Source organism: Cibotium barometz, chromosome 26 (assembly GCF_041138505.1).
Source record: "Cibotium barometz isolate CiBa-2024 chromosome 26, ASM4113850v1, whole genome shotgun sequence".
Classification (NCBI taxonomy): domain Eukaryota; kingdom Viridiplantae; phylum Streptophyta; class Polypodiopsida; order Cyatheales; family Cibotiaceae; genus Cibotium; species Cibotium barometz.
This window is the reverse complement of record NC_141071.1, coordinates 438,660-456,672: the sequence shown is the minus strand read 5'-3', so window position 1 is coordinate 456,672 and position 18,013 is coordinate 438,660. Positions and strand designations below refer to the sequence as shown.

Genomic DNA, 18,013 nt, shown 5'->3' with positions numbered 1-18,013 from the left:
ACTTGTCCCTTCCTGCTCAAAGCATCGGCCACTGGATTGGCCTTTCCTGGAAGGTACTCAATCATGCCACCAAACTGCTGGAATATCTGACTCCAGCCGTGTTGTCGAACACTCCACTGTGCACTTGGCATCGTCTGAATCCAACGCAATGCCTGATGGTCAGTGCGGACCTCGAAGTCACGGCCATACAGGAAATGTTTCCAATGTTTCAAGGCCTGAATGACTGCTAGGAGTTCACGATCATAGACTGAGTAATTCTTTTCGGCGGGCAGTAACTTACGAGACATGTAAGCTACTGGATGACCATTCTATTGTAATACACCTCCAATTGCGATGTTACTCGCATCGGTGATCACCTGAAATGGTTCGTCCCACGAGGCAAGGGCTAAACAAGGCGCTTCAGACAAAGCCACCTTGAGGTTCTGGAATGCCTCCAACGCTCGTGGAGTCATTCGAATCTTTTGCCTCCTTGTTTTCACTCCCTTTAGCAGATCGGTGAGGTCTGCCGAGAGATCAGAAAACTTGTCAATGTGGGTGGAATATGCCTGGCATATACCCACAAATGATCTAATGTCATAAGCAGTCTGAGGTACTTTCCAGTTAACAATCTCGGCCACTTTAGCCGGATCAAGTCGAATGCCTTCGGCACTGATTATATATCCCAAGTAATGTACCTGGAACAGATAAAATTCTGACTTCTTTTCATTGACATAGAGCTTGTTGCTTTCCAGCAACTTAAGGACTTTCTCCACATCAATGTCATGCTACTCAACTGTAGCTGAAAATATGAGTATGTCGTCCAGAAATATGAACACACACACGCCAATCAACTCCCGAAAAATACGCATCATCATGCGGTTAAATGTGGCTGGGGCGTTCGTCAAACCAAATGGCATGACCACAAATTCATAGTGGGCCCGTTCTGTACGGAAGGCTGTCTTGGGGATGTCCCCCTCAACAATCCGAACCTGGTGGTACCCACTCTTTAAATCCAATTTAGAGAACACCTTAGCTCCATTCAGCCTCTCGAGAATATAGTCAATTCGAGGCATCGGGAATCTGCTTTTGATAGTCAGCTTGTTGAGTGCACGATAATCGACACACAACCGAGAAGACCCATCTTTCTTCTTGACAAATAAGATCGGTGCTGCAAACGGCGACACGCTGGGGCGGATGAAGCCAGCTTGCAACAATTCTTGGAGTTGGCGGTCCAACTCCGATTCCATTGCCTTAGAAAGGCGATACGGAAACTTGCTCGGGGGTTCCGAGCCTGGGAGGAGGTCAATCTTGTGATCCTCCGGTCTGGACGGGGGAAGCTGGGGAGGGAGACTGTCCCGAAGAAAAATCTTCTGGAACTTTTCATGGAGAACCGAGTACTTCTCGGAAGCACTGGCCACCGTCTGGGCTGTCTGGATGTAAATCATCGCACACTGTGCGCCTTTCCTGACTGCTCGCTTAGCCTGCAAGTGGCGTATGAGCGGAAAGTTTGGAATACCTGGCTCACACTTAATGGTCACCGGGGTGTTTGACACATTCCGATCGATCTGGAACGTGTGCTTGTCCCACTTGACATCAGGAAGAAACTTGTGAAACCACTGGATACCCAAAATTATGTCTGCTCCTACAAGAGGGGCAACCATAAAGTCACGCACAAACTCTATGCCCTGAATCACTAATTTAGCACCTAGAGCTTCATACTTGACGCTCGTTGTCATACCTGTGCTAAAACCCTCAACTTGTTTGTCCACCGGAGTTAGCTCGAAGCGGGCACGCCTAGCGGCCTCTTCCGTGATCACATCCTCCGTGCTGCCGCTGTCAAACAAGACAACGACTCTCTGGCCACCTATGTAGCCAAAGGACTTGAGCAATTCGTTGCGCTCATACTCCTGGTCATGGGCGCCCTTCTGCTTATCTTCGAGCTCCCGGCTAATAATTGCTCCAACTGAAGCACCGGGGGTTGAAGAACTAGGGGTAGCCACTGGGGTCTGTGTGGGAGCTGTGCTCACCACGGAAGCTGTGGAGGCGGCGGCGGCCTTTGGAGGCTTCTTCGGACAATCCCGAGAAGTATGTCCTTTTGTGTGACAAAAGTAACATCTACCCTCCTTCCTGTACTGAGCAAGCTCCTCAGTACTCAACTTGCCACCTGTCTTGCCTGCCTCCGCTTTCTGGTCTGGAGTAAGCTTAGACGCATTGTTCGAGTTCTTGGAGCCAGAGGCTCCCGGGCTCTGTCCTGGGGAAGACCCTGTCTGGTTCTGGCTTTTGCCCCCCGAGGCGTTAGCCTTGGGAGAAGCCGGCTGGGAAGTCTTGGGCTTGCCACCATTGTGTTTCATTTCTGCAGTCTGCGCAAGCGAGAGTGCGTCCTCAAAGGTGGCTGGTCTAAACATACGCACCTCCCATTGGATGTGCGTGTCCAGGCCATACAAAAACTGCCCCTTCTTGTCCGCATCAGATAAGCCTAATTGTAGACACAAGGTCGAAATTCTATTGGCAAACTGAAGGACTGGTTGCGCATTCTGACGCGCACCCCTGAACTCGTCTTCGAGTCGCTCAAGGTAGTGGGGCGGTAAAAACCGCTGCTTAAGGTCACGGACGAACTCGTCCCACCCATAAGCTGCCATACCTGATCTGGTGTGGGCATGAGCCCACTGAGTCCACCAAGGAATGGCCTCACCTTCCAAATACCAACCGGCTAAGATCACTTTGTCAATATCTGATTTCCTAACTGCGGCAAAGTAAGCTTCAAATTGATGTAACCATGAATACAGAGTAGTGGGATCGAGTTTACCATTATACTTACTGAAGTTCATTTTCTCGGGAAAATGATTCGAGGGTGCCGCCGGTGTCAATCTGGCGTCCAAAGCTCGGAGGTAACGCTCGTGTTCCACTCATCGCATGGCTTCGTCTTCTCGTTGTCGAATCCCCAATGCGCGCAACTGCATCTCAAGCAAGGAGCTTGGCTGCGGCTGTGACCCCTCGAGAGGGTCCCTGTGACGAGGATCTGGTATCTGGGGTACGGAAGGAGAGGGAGGAGGAGATGGAAAACGCGACGCTGGAGAGCGAGAACGCTCCTCCAGAGCCAAAATCCGCGCCTTCTGCTCATCCAACTTGGTTGTCTGGTCTGCGATTGCTCGCATCATCTGCTGGAACATGTCTTGTACACTCAAGCCGGGTGCCCTCGCTGGGCTGCCTGGTGCACTCTGGTCCCATGGTTCTGGTTCTCTCTCGTCGCCAAAGCTCGCCATAGCGGGAAAATGCAGTTCCTTTCCGGAACGCAATCTGACCATCCACTATCTGTGTGGGAGACTTCCGGAGGCTTCCGGAGGCTAAAAACCAACCGTCCTTCGAGGGACAGGAGTCACTCCGAAAAGGGTAGTCCACCGGCATCTAAAAACCAACCACACGAGCGAAAAATTTTCTGGTTTTCTTTGCTGAATCTTCGTCCTTGAAGTAGGCTCTGATACCACTGTAATATGCGGAAGCTTCGGAGAAGGATCGGTACTTCAAAACTCAGAAAACAGCACTCTTTTCGCGACGGAATTAACGCACAAACTGAAAGACGATGTGCAGAAAATAGAGAGAGAAGGGGGAGATGGAGAAGGACACAGTATTGGGTCCCAATTACCCTCTGTAGGGCCCCCACCACGGATGGTGTATTTGCTTTATTAGAATGATGTAAATCTGAAACAAATACAAAGTACTTGACCTTTTCTTGGCTGGAAAACCTGCCCTTGACCTTCAGTCCTTCACCCCTTAGCTTTAGCAAACCCTTGGCTGTCCTGGCCCTTGAATGCTTGAGGCTCTTGGTGAATTGTGAGATGAATAATGGGATTATGGGCTGGGGTATTTATACCCCCTCTTGCATCCAGTCGGCTGGCTTCAGGAAGCTCCACGACTGAATATTTCAATAAAATACCTTCACACTTTAATAACCCATGTTTTCACACTAGGCAATAATCTGGCCATTCTGCGCATGCTTCTGGGACAGCCCCTGGCTGCTGGGCATGCTGCGCATGGGTGTGGGGACTGCCCCTACACCTGGCCGCCTGCTGTGTAAGGCTTTAAGCTCTGTCGGCTGCCTGTCCAGAGGCTCTGGAGCTGGCCGACTGCCCCTCCAGCCCTTGCCTTGGCTGGTGGGCCATATCTTGGGCCCTTCTGGCCCCTTGGGGGTGGTTCTATACCTCCCCCATGCCCATGCTAAATATGCCAATGCAAAACCTTGCCCTGGGGTAGCCCTATGGGCTGGCCCCATCTCTACATGCAAACTACATGCCTACAGAGGCCTGGCATCCAGTTGCAAACCAGATACACAGCACATCTGACATCATTCCAGAGGGAGACTCACAGCGCGGACTGGCACTGCTTCATGTGCAGGACAATGCACGCCTGACCTTGGACTCATGTGCAGGACAATGCACACCTGACCTCGGACGACTGAGATGGATCCCTGGCTGACTCGTCCCGGACTGGGCTCACATGGGACCAGTTCACCATCCCAGGTCCTGCACCTTCTGTACAGAATGTCTACGTGGCATCCAAGTGCGGGATGCACGTGACACTGCACATGTCTTGCACATGACATCCCCCTCTACTAAACTTGATGACGGGATTCCAATCTCTATTCTTGGATGACTATCATCATCCCATTGTCTATTCACAGAGTCCCCAACCTGCTATCTTTCCCTTTCTGGCAATCTTTTCACTGAAAACCCGGCCCGGTCTCCAAATCCAATCTAACTCTCATGAAGATCTATGCATCTATTCCATCCTGTTCCCTAACTATTCCTGGCATGTCCCTAAACACTGTCTCTAGTCTTCTTTCCTGGGTATTAAGTATGGCACTCACTCCACCCCAGGATCATCCTCCCCTGGAACCGTTGCCTGAGAGCCTTTCCTGGTGTGCCCCAAGTGGCACCTGACTCACAAGATTACCATTCCCTTGGGTCTTGTGGAACACCACCAACCAACCTCCTGGGAATTTCTTCCATGTCTTGTGTTCCTTTCCTTGAGCCTCGTACCTGTGCACTTTCCTGTACCTTGGACATGCACACCTTCATCTAGGACTAAATCAATGTTTAGCCTTACTGAGCCTGATGTTGAAACAATGTTACTTGGTCCCCGCACCACCAAAAGATCAAGACATGGGAGATGGTTTCATCCATGTGCCATGCAGTAAGAGCGGGTGGGACATGGTCAGTAACAATATCTCAAAATCAGCCTGAAGCTCTGATACCAATGTTACATGCAAAAGCTCTGGGAGTCTTCTTTCAACCCTAAACACCATCCTAGAACATGCTAATGCAAAATGCATACAAAAGATAGAGAAGAGAGAGAGATAGAGAGAGAGAGGGAGGGAGAGATAGCTGAGTATTCAATATATTCATATGGTACAAAAAGGATGTACAAGTCTTGCAGCCCTTGGCTGCCTTCATGAAAAAGGTGTAAAACCTAATCTATGCCTAAGTCTAAGACCCAATCCAAGAAGGATTGAATGAATCTAATCTTCCATACCCAAGACAAGAGGACACCCAAAAGTGCCCATGACCAAGCTGGGGCAATACTTTGAAAGTGCCCATCCCTTTTATAGGGCTGGAAAAACCCTCATAGACTGGTCGACCTGCTATCAACCAAGTCCAGGACAAATAAATCATAATCATGCTGTAGCCGATAGATAAGTACTCCATCCAAATCTGGCCAACAGCCTCTTGTCCCTTTCCACAAGGTTCTCCTGCCCCAAACCTTGTAGCACAAGCTCCAATCTGTCTTCTAACCCGGTTCTTTATCTGTTGCCCCCTTCACAAAAATAGCTCTGGAATAGCCTCCACATGTCTTGCACATGACATCCCCTCTGGTAAACTTGATGACGGGATTTCAATCTCTGTTCTTGGATGACTGTCACCATCCCATTGTCTATTCACGGAGTCCCCAACTTGCCATCTTTCCCTTCCTAGCAACCTTTTCACTGAAAACCCGGCCCGATCTCCAAATCCAATCTAACTCTCATGAAGATCTGTGCATATGTTCCATCCTGTCCCCTTTCTATTCATGGCATGTCCCTAAACACTGTCTCTGGTCTTCTTTCCTGAGTATTAAGTTTGGCACTCTCACTCCACCCTTGGAGGATCATCCTCCCCTGGAATCGTTGCCTGAAAGCCTTTCTTGGTCTGCCCCAGGTGGCACCTGACTCACAGGACTACCATTCCCTTGGGTCTTGTGGAACACCACCAACCAACCTCCTGGGAATTTCTTCCATGTCTTGTGTTCCTTTCCTTGAGCCTCGTACCTATGCACTTTCCTATACCTTGGACCTGCGCACCTTCATCTAGAACTAAATCAATGTTTAGCCTTGCTGAGCCTAATGTTGAAATAATGTTACTTGGTCCCCGCACCACCAAAAGATCAAGACATGGGAGATGGTTTCATCCATGTGCCATGCAATAAGAGTGGGTGGGACATGGTCAGCAAAAATATCTCAAAATCAGCCTGAAGCTCTGATACCAATGTTACATGCAAAAGCTCTAGGAGTCTTCTTTCAGCCCTAAACACCATCCTAGAACATGCTAATGCAAAATGCATACAAAAGATAGAGAAGAGAGAGAGAGAGAGAGAGAGAGAGAGAGAGGGGGGGAGGGAGAGATAGCTGAGTATTCAGTATATTCATATGGTACAAAAAGGATGTACAAGTCTTGCAGCCCTTGGCTGCCTTCATGAAAAAGGTGTAAAACCTAATCTATGCCTAAGTCTAAGACCCAATCCAAGAAGGATTGAATGAATCTAATCATGAGCAAGCGAGCCCTTTTATAGGGCTAGAAAAACCCTCATAGACTGGTCGACCTGCTATCAACCAAGTCCAAGACAAATAATCATAATCATGCTGTAGCCGGTAGATAAGTACTCCATCCAAATCTGGCCGACAGCCTCCTGTCCCTTTCCACAAGGTTCTCCTGCCCCAAACCTTGTAGCACAAGCTCCAATCTGTCTTCTAACCAGGTTCTTTATCTGTTGCCCTTCACGAAAATAGCTCTGGAATAGCCTCCACATGTCTTGCACATGACATCCCCCTCTGGTAAACTTGATGACAGGATTTCAATCTCTGTTCTTGGATGACTGTCATCATCCCATTGTCTATTCACGGAGTCCCCAACTTGCCATCTTTCCCTTCCTAGCAACCTTTTCACTGAAAACCCGGCCCGGTCTCCAAATCCAATCTAACTCTCATGAAGATCTCTGCATATGTTCCATCTTGTCCCCTTTCTATTCATGGCATGTCCCTAAACACTGTCTCTAAACTTCTTTCCTGAGTATTAAGTTTGACAATCTCACTCCACCCCTTGGAGGATCATCCTCCCCTGGAATCGTTGCCTGAAAGCCTTTCTTGGTGTGCCCCAAGTGGCACCCGATTCACAAGACTATCATTCCCTTGGGTCTTGTGGAACACCACCAACCAACCTCCTGGGAATTTCTTCCATGTCTTGTGTTCCTTTCCTTGGGCCTCGTACCTGTGCACTTTCCTATACCTAGAACCTGCACACCTTCATCTGGGTCTGAATCAATGTTTAGCCTTGCTGAGCCTGATGCTGAAACAATGTTACTTGGTCCCCGCACCACCAAAAGATCAAGACACGGGCGATGGTTTCATCCATGTGCCATGCAGTAAGGGTAGGTGGGACATGGGCAGCAACAATATCTCAAAATCGGCCTGAAGCTCTGATACCAATGTTACATGCAGAAGCTCACGGAGTCTTCTTTCAGCCCTAAACACCATCCTAGAACATGCTAATGCAAAACGAATACAAAAGATAGAGAAGAGAGAGAGAGAGAGAGATAGCTAAGTATTCAGTATATTCATATGGTACAAAAAGGATGTACAAGTCTTGCAGCCCTTGGCTGCCTTCCAAGGGCTCCTTCATGAAAAAGGTGTAAAACCTAATCTATGCCTAAGTCTAAGACCCAATCCAAGAAGGATTGAATGAATCTAATCATGAGCAAGCGTGCCCTTTTATAGGGCTGGAAAAACCCTCATGGACTGATCGACCAGCTGTCAGCCAGGTCCAAGACAAATAAATCATAATCATGTTGCAGCTGATAGAGAAGTACTCCATCCAAATCTGGCCAACAGCCTCCTATCCCTTTCCACAAGGTTCTCCTTCCCCAAACCTAGCAGCACAAGCTCCAATCTGTCTTCTAATCTAGTTTTTTATCTGTTGCCCTTCACGGAAATAGCTCTAGAATAGCCTACACATGACATGTGAGAATTCGTGAATATGAAGCGGAAGCAAGTAGAGATCAACTAAGAGAAAGTAGACAGCCAAGAATTGAAATATTGAATTGAATTATGAATGAACAATGTCCATGCTTATATACATATATATAGAACCATTCGGCTGTAGCAAAAAGCTACTAATTTGGACAAATGGTAAAATGCCTAAAAAAGCCTAAAACTAAGCTGTAAAATAGCTGAAAAATATGGGAAAATTCCCTAATTACATCAAATAAATATCTGGATAAAAAGGTGGCATAAAATGGAGTTAAATGGAATAGAGATGACATGTAAATCCCTAATTACATCAAATAAATATCTGGATAAAAAGTGGCATAAAATAGAGTAAAATGGGCTAGAGATGACATGTCCAACACCTCCTCTCAGGTCCAACATAGGGATCCCACTCCAATACGGGTAAGGAGCTGCTTAATAAATATCTCAAGAAAGAGATTTGGTGAAGAGATCAACAAGGTTATCCTGAGAAGGACAATACTCCAGTGTAATGATACTGTCGGCAACCAGCTCACAAACGAAGTGAAAGTGGACCTCAATATGTTTGGTCCTGCCATGGAAGGATGAAGTTCGAGCCAACGCCAAGGCACTCTGGCTGTTCGTAAGAATACGGATTGGAGAATCCGAGTGTACATCAAGATTGCTCAACATCCAGAACAACCATAACAGTGTTAGAAGTCATCTCCTGTCTAGTTTTATACACCAGGGCCTTTGTTGTGGGTGTGCCCGCCCTTATGAGGTGTTTTCCCATTTTTCCCCACTCTCCGTATTTTTCCCCTATTTTTCCCATTTTTTCTGAGGCTTGGGAGGGCTGCCAGAGGGTGCCAAGAGCAGTACAGTGCTGGCCGACTGGATGTTTATCAGTCGTGGGCACTCTTCCTGCTGGCCGACTGGTTTTGATCAGGTTTTGGCACCAGATAGCTGGCCGACTGCATTCATGCAGTCGTGGACTTCTTTTATCAGTCGTGGGCTTCTCTTATGCTGGCCGACTGCCCTCTAGGGGAGTATATATAGGTCCTCAGCCCCCATACCTCATTTGTATCATATCTCGGGATCTTCTTGTGTATATAGAGCAGAGTTACACGCCTACATCTGTCTCTCTCTTGTGCTGTTTTTCTGCCTGCGTTTTTGCTCTTGTGTTCCCAGATTTGGTCATCATCTCCGCTGCATATTCTGACATGGTATCAGAGCCTAGGCTCTAGATAGGTCTTGGGATTTGTGTGAGCACGAGGGGGACTGTTTTGTGGCTGATTGGTGGACTGTTTTGGACTGTTCGGGAAGAGGAGAAGCAAGAGGAAGGCGGGCTGATTTGCTGGACAGCCACTTGCAGGTATCAGTTCTTCTTTGTTCCCACCCACCCACCCTTTTCAGAGTACATCCCCGCTATGGCAGATCTGTTTGAGATGGCCGAGAGACATGTGAAGATCCCGACACTCCCCACGTTCCCGGTGGACCGTCAGTTAGACGGGAGCAACTACGGCATATGGAAGGTGATGATGGAATCCGTTCTGGAGTCCTACGATCTCGCCGATTTCGTCGTTGTTGGTGTTCCACGGCCGGAAGTAGAGGAAGGGGAGTTACCGTCAACCCGAAAGGACCGGGAGGCCCAGACGCAGATGTGGGATCGCGTCAACGCTAGGGTCCGTTCGTTTATTTTCCTCAACTGCACACCACAGGTAATTAATCATGTAAAGCATATGACGCTGGCCAGAGGTATATGGCAGCATTTGGCCTCACTTTACAACAGGGTATCGCCCATGAAGAGGATTTCCTTGGAAGTACAGATGCGGGTTATGAGCCCTGCAAAGTCGTCGACGATGCGGGAGCATATTAACAAGCTGCAGGCTCTTCAGCAGGAAGTTCTTCAGGCTGGGAAGGAGATATCGTCAGAGGACATGGCCATCACGTTGCTGTCACATTTGCCCTCTTCGTACTCAGCATTCTACTCGTCGTTGATTACCAGTGGCAGGCTCAGCACCACGTGGGAGGAGCTTGTGCCTATGGTCCTGGACCAGGAGGAACGATTTACGAACCCTCCTCAGGATGGAGGTTCGGAGGCCTTTACTGGCCAACGGTCGAAAGACCGTAACACGGGCAAGGGGAAGGCTTCGTCGGAGAAGTCTTCTGAGAAGATGTCCGTTAGTGACCGCGAGAAACTGAAGACAGAGAGAACCTGTAATGATTGTGGCGAGAAAGGCCAGTACTGGAGACAGTGTCCCAAGCGGAAGACCGAGAAGGGTGAAGACTCCTCAGCAATCATGAAGACTCCGGCTTTTGTGCACCTGGAGGTGATGGACACCGATGCTTCATTTTCTTCAGGCAGGGAGGAGATTGGAGGACTCTCCGCAACGGATACTCGGGAGTGGATTCTCGATAGTGGTGCTTCCAGGCACATGACTCCTTCCCGTTCCGGTTTACAGGATCTCTGCAGGCTTTCTGGTCATATTCTTACTGGGGATACGTCCACTATCCCAGTTCACAGTGAGGGCAGGATGGAGATAGTTCCCGATGGCAGAGGGGGGAAGCATTCCTCCCAGGTGTTGTATGTTCCGGCACTTGGTTTTCATCTGTTGTCAGTGCATCAGGTGTGCAAGACTGGCGTACGGGTGGAGTTTGATGAGCATTTTGTTGCTCTCCGGGACAAAGCAACAGGCCAAGTGGTTTGGGAAGGTGGAGTGGAGAATGGAGTCTACAGGCTTTCAGCACTCTCTCTCCCAGGTCCTCAAGGTTGTGATGAGTGGCAGTCTGGTAATGGCTACTCAGGTGTGGATACGCTGCAGGAGCAGGCTTTCCGAGACCAGGTGGTGGATAGCTTGCCAGTAGATGGCAGCAGTTGGCAGGAACTTTCCAGTACTAAGGTTGGTAGTTCTTGTGTTCGTGAGTCAGAGGAAGCTGAACAGGTCACTTATGCTCTGATGTCTCGTCGTGTTCGGGACATAGAACTTCCAGTAGTTGAGGATGTTCTTTCCACGGGGACCTTTCGGAAAGCCAGGCAGGTGACAGGTGCTTACTTGCAGAAGGAGGTGGTTTCTCCAGGCTTTGTGGTTCCGGATTCAGAGGGGGTAGTTGACAGGTTTCATCAGGTTTCCAGGACTTGCTTGTGCACCGTAACAAGTGTTGATCCTTGTGAGCAGTGTGATGTCTCTGTGCCTCAGAAGCTGTATGGTTCATTGATCTGGTTGATGGACACCGGATTGGACGGGAGCTTCCTGATGAGGCAGTTGAGCTCTTGGTTGCAGATGTCTCTTTGTGAGGCAGGATTGCGTTTCCTGTGGTTTCTGCAGCATGCGAAGGATCATGGACTCTTGTACACAGGAGGGGGATTGTTGGATGGAGTTCGACTCCACGGTTGGAGTGACTCGGTTTGGGGAGGAGATCCGGACACGAGGAGATCTACTTATGGCCCAGGAGCAGTTTTATGGAGCAGGAGGAGGTTTCATTGCAGGTTTGGGCTTCCATTGGAGGAACCCATGGTCATCCAGAGGCACTTTGTTCGTGAACAAATCGTTGCTGATGACATCTTGCTGGAGTTCTGTTCGACGGAGGACAGTACGGTGGACCTCTGCACGAAGTCGCTCTCAGGATTTGCTCAGGCGGCACCCCAGCTCCCAGTGGTTGGTCACACAGCCAGGAGCTGAGAGGGGGTGTTAGAAGTCATCTCCTGTCTAGTTTTATACACCAGGGCCTTTGTTGTGGGTGTGCCCGCCCTTATGAGGTGTTTTCCCATTTTTCCCCACTCTCCGTATTTTTCCCCTATTTTTCCCATTTTTCCCCACTCTCCGTATTTTTCCCCTATTTTTCCCATTTTTTCTGAGGCTTGGGAGGGCTGCCAGAGGGTGCCAAGAGCAGTACAGTGCTGGCCGACTGGATGTTTATCAGTCGTGGGCACTCTTGCTGCTGGCCGACTGGTTTTGATCAGGTTTTGGCACCAGATAGCTGGCCGACTGCATTTATGCAGTCGTGGACTTCTTTTATCAGTCGTGGGCTTCTCTTATGCTGGCCGACTGCCCTCTAGGGGAGTATATATAGGTCCTCAGCCCCCATACCTCATTTGTATCATATCTCGGGATCTTCTTGTGTATATAGAGCAGAGTTACACGCCTACATCTGTCTCTCTCTTGTGCTGTTTTTCTGCCTGCGTTTTTGCTCTTGTGTTCCCAGATTTGGTCATCATCTCCGCTGCATATTCTAACAAACAGCTCATAGCAGGTAACTAGATAAGCACAGTACTCAGCCTTGGTAAGAAGATAATGAAACTGTATTTTGCTTCTTGGATCTCCAAGAAATAAGACCGGTACCAAGAGTAAAGCAATAACCAAAAGTGGATCGTCAAGTATCTTGATGACCTGCCCAATCAGCATCATCAAAGTATCCAACAAGCTCAGTGCCTCCTCTAAAAGAGAGACCATGGTCCAAGGTATCGGGTAAGTATCGGAGAACCCTCAGAGCAGCCTGCCAATGAGAATGTTGAGGAGCGGAAGAAAACTGACTGAGAAAACTGAAATGTCGAGCCTAGTGTAAGTCAAATAATAAGAGAACCAACAAGCCTCCGGTACTAATTGGTGTCACGGTTTTTCTTGTATTTATATGGTGCAAAAAGGTGGCTTTAAATGTTTGTACATGCTTGGACCTTGGTCAGCCCCATAGGGGTGACCCGTGGCCCCTTCTACATATCTTCCATTGATAACTAGACTTGCTACACTGCTGAAATGACTGATGAATGCATGAATGACTTATGACTTGGGGTATTTATAGGTGTGGCGTGTAGCCAATTGGCTCGGGCAGGAAAGCCACACATACCCAACTGTATAAAACACTGCCCTATCTGTCCCCTCTGTCCACGAACTGGCCGGCCTGTACCACCCCCTTGGAGGCGCCCTTCTGCGTTTAGCTGCTATATATGGCCGCCTGCTGTGTGCTGTCCTGCAGCCTAAATAGGCTCCGTTTTTTTTGTCGAATCTGGTTGCCTATTGTGTGCTGTCCCTGCAGCCTGCATAGGCTGTGTTTTTTTCTGAATCTGGCCGCCCTTAAGCTCTCCTAGATCTAGCCTTTGAGTGCCCACCACTAGACCCCCCTTATGCGCCTTCTTGCCCTCCTGTCGGGCCACGTTTGAAGCACCAACAGGGTGCCTTGCTTGTTTGCTCTATCTACCCTCTACTTGGTGCGTTTGGCCCTCTTTCTTGCCCTTTGGCAGAGCGCCCCTTGCACACACAAGAGCTATCTCGTACAGAAATTACAAAACACAGTCTTCATGAAAAAAACGCAAACCTGAGGGAAAAGCCGGATGATGATGGGGTTCTTCACGATGGATCTCCACACCCTCATGAGAGAGGATTTGCAGCCTTTCTACCGTCAAAAACCGAATGCTTTGATACCAATGTAACATGGGTGCTTGCGGAAGCATATTTATGAATTGATTAATTGCAATTAGCGCCTAATCAAAGACTTAAACCCATGCACAAACTACTTCTTCTTCATGCTCAATACCCAGTACAGAGAGATGACCTAACCTACCATGTATTACTAACATGAAATATGTACAATGCTGAATAGACATACAAAGTGGTAGTAAAGCACCTCAGCTCTCAATGACTCAATGATGATCAATGAATGAATACAGCTAAAGCCTAGACTCCTATTTATAGTGTCTAATGTTGGTGAGTTGGCTACCAACTCTACCAACCCTAATAATAATGTCCAACTAAGTGTGTTCACACAATAACCCAATAACTCTGTCCACATTGGGATGCTCAATGGGCACTCTTTAGACCTCTAAAGTGGCCAATGGATAGAAGCATGTCCACATCACACTCGGGAGGGTGTGTGCACATGACAGAGGAGGCTCAAACATGTGAGAAGGGGAGGACGTTGGGGCATGAATAGTAGGCAAGAGGTGCAAAAGGGCGAAGGGGGGAGAAGCCACGAAGGAAAGAGGCAGAGCACCAATCACTACCTACAGCCCCACCTCCCCAATTTGATTCATGGCACCCAAACCGGTTTCATCCAAGATAGAAGCATCCTCAATAACATCTTCACCTTTAAAGACGCGACCGCGACAACTCATCTTCGCAAAGAGGACATGGCAATTCTCCTAGATTTCAAGAAAGCCTACGATAGAGTTGACTAGGCTTTCTTGGTAGGCACTATGCTTCAGATAAGGTTCCCTGCCGGCTAGATTAAAGGAATCTCAGCATTGTATTCAGATGCCCACAACCAGGTCTTCATTCAGAGGGCTAGAGGGGGAAGAGGTTTCGGATTTTGATATCTATTTGTCAAGGATGCCCCCTCGCCCCTTTCCTCTTCCTCTTTGTAGTTGAGGTGATGACAGTTTCTTGTCCACACAGGGCACAAGACTTCAGAGCCTTCATCTCCCCATCACGCCACAAGAGGAGCTTCTTGACTCAAAATTTGTAAATGACAACAGCATACCTTTCCGGCCCTTCAAATATTCATGCTAGCCATTGAGCACTTTTGCACGGCTTAAGACACCCTCATCAACAAGCACAAGTCGTGCATTCTTTGTTAACATCGATTCAACCTTCCCCTAACCGACACACCCCACTTCAAGATCCTACCCCCCCTCATTGGCTCGGAGCCTTCACTCGCCATGATATCCCCCTTGCAGTCCTTGGTTTAGATGGGGGTCTAGTGCTCGTTTTTAAAATCAAGGCCTACTGACCCTTTCCCCTCACAAAGGGTTCCAGTGGTGGCTCACTTCAACGAGTGAGGATTCTTGGTTTTCATGCTCATTAGGGGCACATCGACCAAGATCCAACCAAGGTGGCCCACGACAGTTCTTGGCGGCTTTGCCTTTGGGAAGGCCAACCATTGTTGATGCACGTTCAGTGGGACACCCAAGTGAGTGGAGCGGTGGGATCCCTTCAGCCTAGAGAGCCCAACCACCCCTTTCTTCCATTACACAATGAGGATAGATCGCAAGATCCAGATGCAAGAGATAGATGGCACCCCCGTGATGTAGACCATGGGGCATCCCAAGGCATTTCACCCCGCTTCCTAATGAGATTTTTGCGAGCAAGTATGAGACAGCTTTTGGCAAAGGAAGAGCACAGGAAGTGTGTGCTCTTCCTCTAGTAGTTAGCCCACCGCAACTAGCTGTCGACACTTGATTGGGCTATCGGTGGTAGGCCGTCACATTGTGTGGTGCAGCCACCCCCTTGAGTCACAACGGCACTGCCTTTGGGATTGTGCCAAAGCACAACAAGTATGGCAAAGGATACTTCACCTCTACATGACCGGGAGATCCTCTCAGAGTATCATCACACGGGGAGCTATTGCCTGTGTGACTCTAACAAGCCCCGCCCTCCACTATGAGGAGGCAGTAGGAGGATAAGCTCTCTGACTTTCGCATTACTGCAGGTTTGACACAGTTCCCACTACCGACCTGTCATCAAGCCTGCTCTCCAAGCATGTGTCAAAGGTGGGAGATCATCAACAGCGTTGATGCATGGCATTATGGCTGGCCGTATTGCAAGTTGAGTCCATCGAGGGAATCCTCACTATCATCACACCCTCCGAGGCTAGTGGGGGAAGCTCCAGGGACGTTCAAATCACATGTGTAGGCCGCGAGAAGCTTTCTTACAAGCATTGCGTCAGGGACGGTGGGATCATTTGGCACTACACGCCCCATGTTTGGCTCTATACCCCCTCCCCCCCCACGTGTTGTATGAGGTAGTTTTCTCTGAGAGCAGCCAGCCATGGAGGGACTACCCTCCCCCAGATTTAATCCACCTCATTTGAAGGTTCTGAGCTTGTACATGTAGTCTATGGCTGCTTGATCGTAACTAATAGGATCTTTTCTCCAGAAGAAAAAAAAAAAAAAGAGGGGGGCATGAAAGCAGGGGAAGAGAAGACGGGAAAGAGGGGAGCAGCCACAAACGGGGGGAGGCAGCTGGCACGTGAAGCTGGAGGGGGCCGAAGGCTCGAAGGGAGGGGGAAGGCGCAGAAGCAAGGGGAGAGGGGAGGTGGGAAGCTGCTATTACTCGTGGAGGGAAAGGTCCAGCCCTCTCCACCAGGTATGACAAATTCTGGAGCTCAAAGTACTTTGTGCGAGCACGGAAGATGAGATTTCTTGCAGTCACCATGTGAGTCTGATAGTGGCATTAAAAGTTCGCTACTTCTGCAAAGATCCCATATCTTGCAAAGTCCACCTCAACCATATGTGAAACACATGGCCTTGTATTCATCCTTCATAAAACAGAGGACCGTCACTGTGGGCTGCTTCTTGCCAGAAATTCAAGAAACGCGCTCCAAACTAAATGTGAAGCAATACCTGTTGCTGAGAACCTGGAGTCTAAATCTCAGCAGGTTGGGTTTTTGCCTGATCGGTAGATATCTGTGTGCCTTTGATGTACTACCTTCCAACAATCCCGCACTCCCTCGACTAAATACTCACAAAGCCATATCTAGTGTTCATGGGAGATCATGGAGTGCCCAAAGGAAGCCCCACAGCATTAGCCAACCGAGGCAGGATAGACTACAAATCTATTCAGTGGGACATACCATCTATCCCCTCATATTATCATGCACCTGCACCAACTCACTCTCTCATATAGTGAGAATGTGAAGCAGCAAACAAAAACCTAGCTAAAGCCAAAAATGTTGAAACTCATCACATAAGCAGTCCCAGAATGGAAGGCAAAATTCGAGTGTTTAAGGTCCAACGTAGTTTATGGTGTTGGGATTACACAGCATTAGCATTAGTCCACCACTCAGACGGGCATCGAAGTGCTTTTGAATGATTCAAACAGTTTAGATGAGATCTAATAATTTTTAATCATAAATTTCATTTCATATATTTAGAGGGCAACCGAATCCTTTTCCGTTTTCACGAATTTTCAAGGGAAAACAAAACCAAAAAAACAAAAAAAAAACAAAAACAATATGATAAATGTGGGCCATGAATTTACCCCCTTAACTTGCAAACCCTAGAATATCTGTAAAACCCGCATAAGAACTCTCTTCAGAAGGCAAACAGGAAATTCAGATAGTTAAGCTTAGAACGTGGGCGCTGAAACAAAGGCATCCTTTGGCTACAGCAAAATTAGGGTTCGCAAAGCTTGCCGCCATAGCCGTCGCAAAACTTTGGTTAGAGTGATTCGTCAGACGTGGCAGTTGGGTCCGACGTGGACGCTACCGATTGAATGCTCAGATGGAATGAACAGCCTTTACACATCTGCCCGCCCACATCCCTGGGCCGGAAGAACCCTAACTTGTAACCAAAGGAAACCTTGGGGTCCTTTCACTTTGGATCTTTAAAGTTTAGAGGCATGCATGAAGCACGAGAGGCCCATGGCCTCCCTTCCCCACCCATCGTCATTTTTTGTCATGTTTTTTTATGAGCCCGAATACGCTCAATAGCGATTGGCCATTCGTTTGTTAGCACGTGTATATTCCAAATTCTTGGCTAATCAAAAAATAACATTGAAACTGTAAAAATATCATCGACATGATTGTGAACTAATGGCCTTTCCTTTGGTGTACCTTGAGAGTACATTTGATAATAATATCATCTACGTGATTGTGAACGAATGGCCTTTCCTTTGGTGTACCTTGAGAGTACATTTGATAATAATTGTAAAAGATTCCCAGGCACTAGGCCTTTTATGAGTTATAAAGTCCTTTACTCTAAGGTAAAGGGGCCAAAATCATTACACTTCAAAAATTCCTTCAATGAAGGGATTTACTATGTTGAAATGCACAACATATAGGCAAAGGGCCTTC

At 48.2% G+C, this 18,013-nt stretch overlaps 1 protein-coding gene across 9 annotated transcripts in view; it reads right to left on the bottom strand.

Moving 5' to 3' along the window:
• The window catches only part of LOC147623544 (uncharacterized), a 101,632-nt gene extending 84,026 nt beyond the window's left edge, over positions 1–17,606 (bottom strand). For 4 of the 9 annotated variants that reach the window (XM_086820072.1, XM_086820074.1, XM_086820077.1 and 1 more), the window contains exon 1: positions 17,200–17,606. The gene's annotated coding sequence lies outside the window, so the exon portion shown is untranslated. Of the gene's footprint in view, positions 1–16,977; positions 17,010–17,199 lie in introns of those variants that run through there. The other 5 variants (XM_086820079.1, XM_086820082.1, XM_086820075.1 and 2 more) reach the window with 4 other exon arrangements.
• Between the last annotated feature and the right edge of the window lie 407 nt (positions 17,607–18,013).